The following is a 12,162-nucleotide window of genomic DNA, read 5'->3' on the forward strand; positions in this document are numbered from 1 at the left end:
CAATATGTGGTGCTTTATCAAAATGCCTTTTGAAAACCCATATACACAATATCAACGGCATTGCCTCATCCACACCCTCAATTAGCTCATCAAAAAAACATAATCAAGTTAGTCCAGCATTATTTTCTCTTAACAAATCGGCACTGGTTCATCTTTCTCCACATAAATATTCATTTTTTTCCCATTGATATTTCTAAATGTTCTTCCATCACTTCCATCTGTAATCTTCAGATTTATCCATCAGTTTTTGAACAACCATACACAGTTTATATTCCTCCAGAGCTTTGGCCCCATTCCTGTATTTAAGGAATTTAGAAAATTATGGCTAACATCTCAGCAATTTCTATCCTCTCAGCAATCTGGGATGCACCTTAGTACTGCCAGGCTTTCAAGTGTCTCCTTTTTCATTCAGTATCCTGACTAGCTCCTCATTTGCCACAGCTTTGAAAGCCTTTTCTCTCAGTAAACACCAGTGCAAAGTACTCATTTAACATTTCAATCATGCCTCTGCTAATAGATCTCTCTTTTGGTGCCTAATCAGTCCCACCATTCCTTTGAACTCACGTAAGGAGAACATAGAACATAGAACAGTACAGCACAGAACAGGCCCTTCGGCCCACGATGTTGTGCCGAGCTTTATCTGAAACCAAGATCAAGCTATCCCACTCCCTATCATCCTGGTGTGCTCCATGTGCCTATCCAATAACCGCTTAAATGTTTCTAAAGTGTCTGACTCCACTATCACTGCAGGCAGTCCATTCCACACCCCAACCACTCTCTGCGTAAAGAACCTACCTCTGATATCCGTCCTGTATCTCCCACCACGAACCCTATAGTTATGCCCCCTTGTAATAGCTCCATCCACCCGAGTAAATAGTCTGAACGTTCACTCTATCTATCCCCTTCATCATTTTATACACCTCTATTAAGTCTCCCCTCAGCCTCCTCCGCTCCAGAGAGAACAGCCCTAGCTCCCTCAACCTTTCCTCATATGACCTACCCTCCAAACCAGGCAGCATCCTGGTAAATCTCCTCTGCACTCTCTCCAGCGCTTCCACATCCTTCTTATAGTGAGGTGACCAGAACTGCACACAATATTCCAAATGTGGTCTCACCAAGGTCCTGTACAGTTGCAGCATAACCCCACGGCTCTTAAACTCCAACCCCCTGTTAATAAAAGCTAACACACTATAGGCCTTCTTCACAGCTCTATCCACTTGAGTGGCAACCTTTAGAGATCTGTGGATATGGACCCCAAGATCTCTCTGTTCCTCCACAGTCTTCAGAACCCTACCTTTGACCAGGAGCATTGTGTTACTGGGAGAAACTATGGACGGGACTTTCCATGCAACCTGCCATATGTTTCATGATGGTGGAGGTAGCCTGCCATTGGCCAGCAGGATGTTCTGGTCCCGCCATTATCAATGTGGTTTCCTGTTGAATGCACGCCTTGCCACCAGGAAACCTGTGCCAGGGTTGCACCATCGTTGGGACCGGAAGATCCCTTCAGTGTGAACAGCCAGAAAATTCCAGCCTATGTTTGTGAGAAATAAAGGAGTTATAAAAGAAATCAAGACAAGGGGTTTGATATGCTGGTGTGGTTGGGTTAATTTGATGGATGTTGGTTTGAGTCAGGTCAGCTTTTGTAGCTAATGAAACTAACCCATTTTAATTGTGGAAAAGCAATTGCGGAAAGAATTTTGCAGATGCTGGAAATTTGAAATTTCAAAAATGCTGAAAATTTTCAGCAGGTTAGGCAAGAGAAAGACGTTTCAGGTTTGTGCCCTTTATTGTGGAGAGAGAAAATGAATTAATGTTTAAGGGTTCCGATAGGTCACAGACCAGAAATGTTAACTCTGTTTCTCTTTCCACTGTTGCTGTTTGATCTGCTGATTTCCAGCATTTCCTGTTGTTATTATCGCTGATTTCAGTATGTTGGCAGTGCGAGGGAGGTTATTGATTGATTGTTTAGTGGTTGGGTTTGTATAGTTTCAGGTTTGCAAGAGCAAAAGTCTAAGAAGATGTGGGACCAAAGACCTTTAAGCATTAAAAGTACCATGTCTCAGTATCCGTAGAAATATTGTAATCCATCATTATTTCCTTGTAGTTCAGCCACTAACAAATCTTCACATGAGTACAGTGCCACCATCTAGTGGTGGAAGTATTAAAACAATAGGTTACTGAAGTGACTAGCATCTTTTCTGTTTGGATTAGAATGTTGTATAAAGCGCTCCACCTGGAACTTTGGATCCTGATCCAATTTGATCTGTTCTATTATTAAAAGCTGAATTCTGAAAATATATATATTTGAAAGCTTTAAATACTGCCTTAGAAAAGTACTTAGTGACTGAATGCACATATTTTCCTATAAAATTATCTTGTTTACTTTTGGATTGCATTTTGGCAGCTAAGCACCCTGTTGCTTCGAAACTTGATTTTGGAATATAATCTCTGAACTGATAAAAGCAATCATTCCTTATTAGAGAGACTCATGACTCTAATTGTGACTCAAAGTTGGTTCGTATTGAGTATCATGAAACAAGCATTATATTTAAAAAAAAATAATTTGTTGCACTGGCTAATTGTGGTGTGACATAGAGCTGTATTAAAACCGAGTTTATATATCTGGAGGGCAGTAGTTGAAATTGACATACCATTGCAGCGAGGACATTTATCTATGTGGTGATAGCTGTACATCCCAAGAGAATATGCATACACAGAATGGACCAGATTTATAATACATTAGGATCACAATAAACAAGAAAATCATTCTTCTGATCAATTCCTGTCAACTAATTTAAATTTATAAACCTTGATGGAGGGCTGAGACTGAACACTGAAAAGAGTAGGTCAGATAAACCAGGTTGTTATGATTGGATAACAGCACTATTGACTGTTTAGAAGCTGGTACGTTTGCAGGACAAAGGAAAGAGTGAAGAAGATCTTGTCTTGTTTTTACAGTGGGAACATATCCTATCATGTGATGTGGAGCTGACCACCATGCTACTTTGAGCAAAGTATAGGCAGATTTAATTGTCCAAAATTACTTGTCCACAGATCCATTAGCAAGTATACCACCACAGTTTTAGAACATAGAACAGTACAGCACAGAACAGGCCCTTCGGCCCACGATGTTGTGCCGAGCTTTATCTGAAACCAAGATCAAGCTATCCCACTCCCTATCATCCTGGTGTGCTCCATGTGCCTATCCAATAACCGCTTAAATGTTTCTAAAGTGTCTGACTCCACTATCACTGCAGGCAGTCCATTCCACACCCCAACCACTCTCTGCGTAAAGAACCTACCTCTGATATCCGTCCTGTATCTCCCACCACGAACCCTATAGTTATGCCCCCTTGTAATAGCTCCATCCACCCGAGTAAATAGTCTTTGAACGTTCACTCTATCTATCCCCTTCATCATTTTATACACCTCTATTAAGTCTCCCCTCAGCCTCCTCCGCTCCAGGGAGAACAGCCCTAGCTCCCTCAACCTTTCCTCATATGACCTACCCTCCAAACCAGGCAGCATCCTGGTAAATCTCCTCTGCACTCTTTCCAGCGCTTCCACATCCTTCTTATAGTGAGGTGACCAGAACTGCACACAATATTCCAAATGTGGTCTCACCAAGGTCCTGTACAGTTGCAGCATAACCCCACGGCTCTTAAACTCCAACCCCCTGTTAATAAAAGCTAACACACTATAGGCCTTCTTCACAGCTCTATCCACTTGACTGGCAACCTTTAGAGATCTGTGGATATGGACCCCAAGATCTCTCTGTTCCTCCACAGTCTTCAGAACTCTACCTTTGACCCTGTAATCCACATTTAAATTTGTCCGACCAAAATGAATCACCTCACATTTATCAGGGTTAAACTCCATTTGCCATTTTTCAGCCCAGCTTTGCATCCTATCTATGTCTCTTTGCAGCCTACAACAGCCCTCCACCTCATCCACTACTCCACCAATCTTGGTGTCATCAGCAAATTTACTGATCCACCCTTCAGCCCCCTCCTCTAAGTCATTAATAAAAATCACAAAGAGCAGAGGACCAAGCACTGATCCCTGCGGCACACCGCTAGCAACCTGCCTCCAATCCGAAAATTTTCCATCGACCACCACCCTCTGTCTTCGGTCAGACAGCCAGTTACCTATCCAATCGGCCAACTTTCCCTCTATCCCACACCTCCTCACTTTCATCATAAGCCGACCATGGGGGACCTTATCAAACGCCTTACTAAAATCCATGTATATGACATCAACTGCCCTACCTTCATCAACACACTTAGTTACCTCCTCAAAAAATTCTATCAAATTTGTGAGGCACGACTTGCCCTTCACGAATCCGTGCTGACTATCTCGGATTAATCCGCATCTTTCTAAATGGTCGTAAATCCCATCCCTAAGGACCCTTTCCATCAATTTACCAACCACCGAAGTAAGACTAACCGGTCTATAATTACCAGGGTCATTTCTATTCCCTTTCTTAAACAGAGGAACAACATTCGCCATTCTCCAGTCCTCTGGCACCATCCCCGTGGACAGCGAGGACCCAAAGATCAACGCCAAAGGCTCTGCAATCTCATCCCTTGCCTCCCACAGAATCCTAGGATACATTTCATCAGGCCCAGGGGACTTATCAACCTCAGTTTATTCAAAACTGCCAAGACATCCTCCCTCCGAACATCTATTTCCTCCAGCCTATTAGCCTGTAACACCTTCTCTTCCTCAAAAACATGGCCCCTCTCCTTGGTGAACACTGAAGAAAAGTATTCATTCATCACATCATTTTGGTCTAGCATATTCCACATTCCTCTAGATTCAACTATTCCAATAAAACCTGGCTGGTTTCTCATATCTATTCTCCATAAAGTTTAGGTAATGCAAAACTCTGCTGCCTGTGTCTTAACTCTCAGCAAGTTCCATTCCCCTGTCACTCCTGAGCTTGATGACCTACATTGGCTCCCAGTCGAGCAATGTCACTTCTGCAATTTGGCTCTTTTGTCCATGTTTGGTCTAAGGCTGTGATAAGGTCTGATGCTGAGTGGTCCTGGTGGAACCCAAACCGATCTTTGCTGAGTAAGTTGTTGTTGTGTAAGTGGCTCTTGATAATGCCGTTCACAGCACCTTTTTCGTTTTGCTGATGTTTGAGTGTAATGTAACAGGGTTAAGACCTTGCACTATATTTTTATGAAATGTGTTTATATTATATATATATATGTGTGTGTGTATATATATATATAGATTTACCTGACAAGGACCTTTTAAAATGACTACAGCTGTGCCTGGCTGTGACCCTTGAACAGTAAGAGCTCTTTGGCAATATTACAGTGTCTTGCACCTCTTTATCTCCAAACCAATCTCTGTGGGCTGGTGAACAAAATTCAAGGGAATTATGCAAAGGCCATTTATGTTTCATAAACCAGGCCTGGCCACTGATGTCTACAAAATAGTGGGGTTGGGAAATATACCACCACTTAAAGGAGGAAATCAAAACACCTTTCTGTTTACGAATGGGTGGTGAGAGAAGAAATTGGGGCGGTTTAAAATAAACCCCTCTCCTGTCTGTAACTGTAGACTGATGGGCTGTAATCAGCCAGATTGGATTTGTTCTGTTTTTTGTGGGCAGAACATTCCTGATCAATTTTCTACATTGATGGATAGATCCCAATGATGTAGCTGACAACGTCCTGGCTACGGTGCTGAAGCTCTGTGGACCAGAGCAACTGCTCTCCTAACGGTCATTGTTGTAGCACAAGTATGTCTTGACATCTAGCCGGTAAAGTGGAAGATTGCCCACTTTTCCTAATTCTTAAAAAAAAGGGCTAATTTAATGCAGCTAATTATAGTCCTAGCCAAAAGTAAATGCAGTGATGTACAGAGTTATCAATTGTGCTATCAAGCGGGACTTACTCACCAAATAGCATACTTACTGACGCACAGTCCGGGGTCTGCCAGAACCACTTGACTCCAAACTTTCATAGCCTTGTTGAGACATGGATGAAAGAACAGAATGCCAGGGGAAAAGTGAGAAAAGCTGCCCGTAGCCTCATGGCAGCATCTTGTAAAGTATAGCACCAAAGAGACTTGATAAAAATGAGATGAGTGGGGTCAAAGGGAAAATCATAGTGGTTAGAAGCATATGTGATGCAAAGGAAGGTGATTGTGATTGTTGAAACCAGTCCCAGAATATTACTGCAGCAGTTTCTCAATGAAAGGTTCTTTACCCAGCAAACTTCAGCTGCTTTCTTCACAATGTTGGGAGAGATGCTGTTTGTTGACAATTCCACATTGATTAATTCCATTCACAATTTCTTAGATAATGAAACAACCATGTGGAAAATGAACAACATGTTTCTATTTGGGCTGGACTGATGTGAACTTATTACAGATTAGGAGTTGAACCTGAGACCTTGCATGCCTGTACAACTTAGTGACTCACCAAGTAAACTTGCTGAGGTACGAGGGGAATGAGAGGCTTGTGTTTATAAGGACATTTTTGGTTTGGATTGGTTTAGTTTAGAACTGGCATAGTATCAGTATTCTAAATATAGTGAATGTTTTAATTTCTGTATCCAGGTTTCTTAGCTGTCTAATCTGAAAGCTATGTTTAAAAACTGAGTTTGTGGAAAACACTACTTCAGATACAGCGATCCAAAAGTTGGAGAATCAAGTTATCTGAAGTTTGGGTTCTTTGATGGTATAAAATATAAGGAGTGTTCAGAGATGTGCAGCACAGAGTTGGTAGTCCTTAACACTGTCATTAACACTTTCTTTGTCTTGTGCCCTAAACATCTTTAAGCAATCTCTTCTTCCTCAAACCTATTATGATCTTCTATTTTTCTCCACCTGCTCCACCCCTTCCTATACAGTTCACATTTCTCCCTCTTTGACTCTGAGGAAGAGTCAAAGAACAAACAACAGTACAGCACAGGAACAGGCCCTTCGGCCCTCCAAGCCTGCGCCGATCATAATGCCTGCCTGAGTAATTCAAAGTCAACTTTAACTCTGTTTCTTTCTCCACAGATGCCGCCAGGCCTACTGAGTTCATACAGCATTTTCTGTTTTTATTTCAGAGTTGGCAGCATCTATTTCACTCCAGTCTTAATGTTATCATTGCTTAGAACAGCCTCAACATGAGGTTTGGAAATTCTAATTTCTGTCCAGTTGGAATCAATTGTAAGAGAAATTTTAAAAATACTTTAGACAGAAATAATTGCTGTAAATATCTACCTCAGTTGGGCTTGCATGTGTCCATGCAGTGTCCAACAGTGCTTAGGGACCTATAAACTTTTGACCTTGTGGTACATTATGGCCAATGAGAGTCAGAAAATAGTGGGAGAGACTGAGACCAGGAATGAGGATATGAATAGCCCATTGAGGCCGAGTATTCAGAGTGAGACCAGGAGTGGGGATATTATCAGTTAGCTGCTGCCGTTGCCATCAGTCAGCCAGTCAGAACTGGCATTCGAAAAGAAAAATAGAGATGTAACATAATGGTGAAGCAGGTAGGTGATTGGCTGCTGAATATTCCCCATTTATTTTATCCAAACTATAGAATAAACTGTTGAGTCTTGTCTTTCTCTTTAAAGTAAGGTTTATTACCACTAGTGAAGTATACTAAATATTAGCAGTAAAGTGCATTAGTTTGGATAAGGATTTGTTTGCAGTACTAAGGTTTATTAGAAGTAGCAATGTTGTTATCCAGCTGAAAAATGGCAGGGCTGCTCCAACTGCTAGTGTGCACATTCTGTGCTATGTGGGAACTCCAGAGCACTTGTTACAACTGAGATGAGAGGGAAAGTGCCTTGTCTGTTTCTAGCTCCATTATGCATGGGTCGTAACATATATTTAAATTAATTTTCCAGCTAGCTTTATGGCCAAATATCTGCTTTGCTTACTAATCTGAGAATAACCACTCAATACCCAGGTTTCTTCAATAAATGAAAAATGGAGGTGTCAAAAATTTGTTAGCATACACAGTATGAAATATAAAAGTATAATAATGAATACCCTAATGCACATGCACGAATATACACATATGCACACATGCGCACAAATACAACAGAGGAATTTTGCCAAAAGGGTCTGTGGCAGAGAAAAAAGCTTATGTAGAAAGCAAGTTGTTTGCAGCTGAAGCCTGGTTGAAGTTAGATGGATTTTGTAGACTTCTAGAACTCATTTTTCTCTCTAAACGTTCCAAGACTGTCTACACTCATTATAGAAAGTAATTTTATGATTGCTAACTGTAGCATTTAAGTCTGTAAGAGGAACGTTTCTTATTTGGAACTGAAAAAGTGAATTTAATTTGAAGTGAAAAAAATTAGAAATTAAAGTTGTTTCCTTTTCATTTTAAATATTCAGTTGTTAATAGTGTTCTTTTGTTCGAGTTGTATCTAAACTATGTTACACTATGTCTAAACTTGTTTTACTATAAAAGACCCTTTGTCGGTAGAATAATTCCTGGAATGAAGTATCCTTTCTTTGCATTTATGCCAAAATAGAAAAATTATTGGGGTCTAGTTTGGCTTCAAAATATACCATGGGGTTCCCGTCCAGAATCCTAACAGCTGAACTGCCTGATCATCCTGTGGCAGACGTAACTGACGTCTCCAGGCAAACAGATTGGACTGAACTGCCTGTGCCTGAAGAGGCGCTTGTCATTGTGGTTTTGGCTGACAGCAATCCAGTGGAAGCGCCTCAGACTGAGGTGTTACGCGGCTTCACAACGATTTGGAAACCCCCTGAAAGACTTGTTTATAATTGACTCAATTCATGTGCTAATTATTTAATTATCTTGGAGTGTATAAATTGTGTATTGACATTTGTATAAAGTGGAAGAATGTGGTGATACCTTAAGGCTCAATCTGCAGAGCAAGGGTCACATGCCCCAGGGAACCAGTCGGGGGCAGGGTGGGGGATCACCTTCGTAAGCGCGGGTTTCTGTACTCCGTCACCTCAGGACTGATTACAGCCACAAGGTTTCAAGCCTCTGTGTATTTTTAACCCATAAGTAAACGTTTTCCCTTAACTGGTGATGAGCAGCTTTACACTGAACAATGGGCTACTTTCAAAGAAGAGGTAGTTGGGTATATTCCCTCGAAAGGGAAAGGTAGAGCAAAATAAGCCAGATCCCAGTGGATGACAAAAGAGATGGAAGTTGAGATAAAGAAGAAAAAGTTTGCTTATGACAGATGTCAGGGGGTGGCATGGTGACACAGTGGTTAGCACTGCTGCCTCTCAGTGCCAGGGACCCAAGTTCGATTCCAGCCTCGGGTCACTGTCTGTGTGGAGTTTGCACATTCTCCCCGTGTCTGCTTGGGTTTCTTTCGGGTGCTCCAGTTTCTTCCCACATCAAAGATGTGCAGGTTAGGTGGATTGACTATGCTAATTGACCATTAGTGTCAGGGGGACTAGCTAGCGTAAACGCATGGGATTATGGGGATAGGGCCTGGGTGGGATTGTGGTCGATGCAGACTCGATGAGCCAAATGGCCTCCTTCCGCACTCTAGGATTCTATGATTCTAGAAAACACAATTGAGAAGTTGAAAATCGAAGGTCCAGGGAGGACTAAACTTAGAATCAAAATGCGCAAATCACTAATCTTAGAATCATAATGTGCAAAGTCCAAGAACATCACCAGCCAACATAAATGTTTCATTGAATTTCAGAAGGCATTCGATTCTCAAATGAGAAACTCAGGTTCGCAATGTTAGACATAGTTTGTCCACATCATATAATTGATTTGCTAGCCAAACTTCAATGTAAGCAACGAGCTGGGGTCAGATTTGCCAACACCCTCTTCTCATTTGACATCCTAGCAGAAATTATTATGAGGGACTGGCTGGACATCTTTGGTATGCTGATGACATTTTGCTTGCTAACCCAGTGGAGGAGCTACAGGTGTTGGTGGATCATCTGGATTAGGTTAACCAGAATCACTATCCCGATCATTGTTGACAAAACAAAGGTGATGGGGATGGGTAAAAAATCCTGCAAGATTCTGATTAACAGAGTTCAGTTTGAGCAGGTTGAGATCTTCTACTGTCTTGGGTCACTCATCACATGATGGAATTTTGCAGAAAAGGCCTGTGCTGTTTATTTAAATTGCTTTGTTAAAGCTATTTTCAAATCAAAATGGCTTCAAGTTACAAGGGCAAACTGTATAGTGGCATGTGAGTCATTGACTGTAATTTAGTGAGGTTTGGGCAATAGATTGTGTGCATTTTGTAAAACAAGCTATGGAGTTCATAGTGATTTTATTATGTTTGAGTCCATTTTTCTTTTGCAAACACTTGTGACACTAGCAATGGGGTGTATAATTGCAATTAAAATATTCCATTGAAAGATTTATTAATATGAAAATTACCAAGTAACAAAGCAATTGAAATAATTTAACTTTATCTCATTTATAGGTTGCTAATTTTAGAATTGCTGTCTCATTCCACTCTTCCTCGCAATACTTAACCATTGTCTGTTGTGTGCAAGTAACATCTGTAAAATTTTAATACATTTTTGTAATTTGGTATAATATTTGAACATATTTTTTAATAAGTAATTTGTTTCTGATCATTTCCATCCCCTTAGTCCTCTCTCTTTGTTGTTGAAGGTTGCCATTCCCCCTGCAATACAACAATTGAGCATCTAATTGAAGCCACCCATTACACTGTTGTCTCCACCCACCCCCCACTCCTTCTCCTCCCAGCCTGTTAGTAATGTTCAAATCTTGGCTTATTGCTTTTCCTTCAGTGCCACTTGCATGGAGCTGAGTAATTTGAGGAATTTAAATCTGCACCGTCCTCATTTATGACATTTGAAGTGGATGCAGCACTTAGTGGCAACATGCTGCCTTGAATGGGGAAGAGAAGAGTGAGGATATTGGTCAATGAGTTATAGAGTGTGAAACTGAACTGAACCAGTCAGGGTGGAGTGCTAACACTGTCATATATTTATTCAAAATTAGTAATTTAAACTGCAGTTCCAGCTATGATTAGATTAATGCGTTTTTCTTCAATTTTGTTGCTTTCTGTTGAATTGACTGGTGCATTTTTATTGGCAAAGTTAAAAGAAAAAAGGGTTAAAGCAGGAAGAGGAAATGTTGTCTAATTTTAGCACATGTTCTGGGTAAATATGGAAATGTATGCTTTGCAGCTTGACCATTGACCTCAAAAATTCACTTAATTTCTTAGTAAAACAAGTTCCACTCTGACCTCCAAGAACTTAGTTGGGTGAGGCTGGGTAGTATTAATCATGTACTTCCTGTCCAGATATTTCAACAGAAAAAGGAAGAACTTGTGCCAATTGTAGCTTTTGTTTTTTTTCTTTCACAGGAAGTAGGCATCGCTGGCAAATCCAGCATCCCCAGTTGCCCTTGAACTGAGCAGTCTCTGCAGGGGGCAGTTAAAAGTCAACCACATTACTGTGGGTCTGGAGTTACATGTAGGCCAAACCAGGTACAGATGGCAGATTTTCTTCCGTAAAGGAGATTAGTGAACCAGATGATACTTTACAACCATTGATGATTTTTTGGTCACGCTCACTGAAACCAGCTTATATTACAGATTGATTTATTGAATTTAAACCCCACCATCTCCTTGGTGGGATTTGAACCCATGTTACTTGAGCATTTGCCTGGTTCTCTGGATTACTAGTCCAGTGACATTACCACGATGCCATCACCACCAGTACTTTACAGCATGGTTGTCGCAGTGGTTAAGTGTTGTTTAAAGTCTGGCACAAAACTATTGAAACAATATGACAGTGGTCCATTTTTGAAATAAAACTATGTTATTCACAAGTATGGAAAGGGTTAGGCAGCATGAGACTAGTTGGAAAGTCAACTTTGGCCACCAGCACACAAGTTTGAAGCCATCCCCCATTATTGCTTTTATGTGCAGAAGTTTGACAGTTGTAAACGGGAGTATTATGTGTATAATACAATATCAATAAATAGTCAATGAAGCCACAAATGTTGATAAAATTTGAAATGGAAGTTTTCCCTGTCTCAGCTGGCTATAAAGATTCTGTATGAAATTACTTTTGACGGTCTCAACTTGCTTTTTCAGTGAGTGTAAGTCCACAGCAGAATAATTCTCACAGCTTGGCGTATATTTGGCAATCTTTAATTAAGAGCAGAATGTGTGGGAAATTGGAGGATACAAA

At 40.8% G+C, this 12,162-nt stretch overlaps 1 protein-coding gene across 1 annotated transcript in view; it reads left to right on the top strand.

The window, feature by feature from the left end:
* cbl (Cbl proto-oncogene, E3 ubiquitin protein ligase) overlaps nt 1–12,162 on the top strand; it is a 210,544-nt gene that overhangs the window by 141,421 nt on the left and 56,961 nt on the right. The window lies entirely within an intron of this gene.

This window comes from Mustelus asterias, chromosome 27 (assembly GCF_964213995.1).
Source record: "Mustelus asterias chromosome 27, sMusAst1.hap1.1, whole genome shotgun sequence".
NCBI classification, from domain to species: domain Eukaryota; kingdom Metazoa; phylum Chordata; class Chondrichthyes; order Carcharhiniformes; family Triakidae; genus Mustelus; species Mustelus asterias.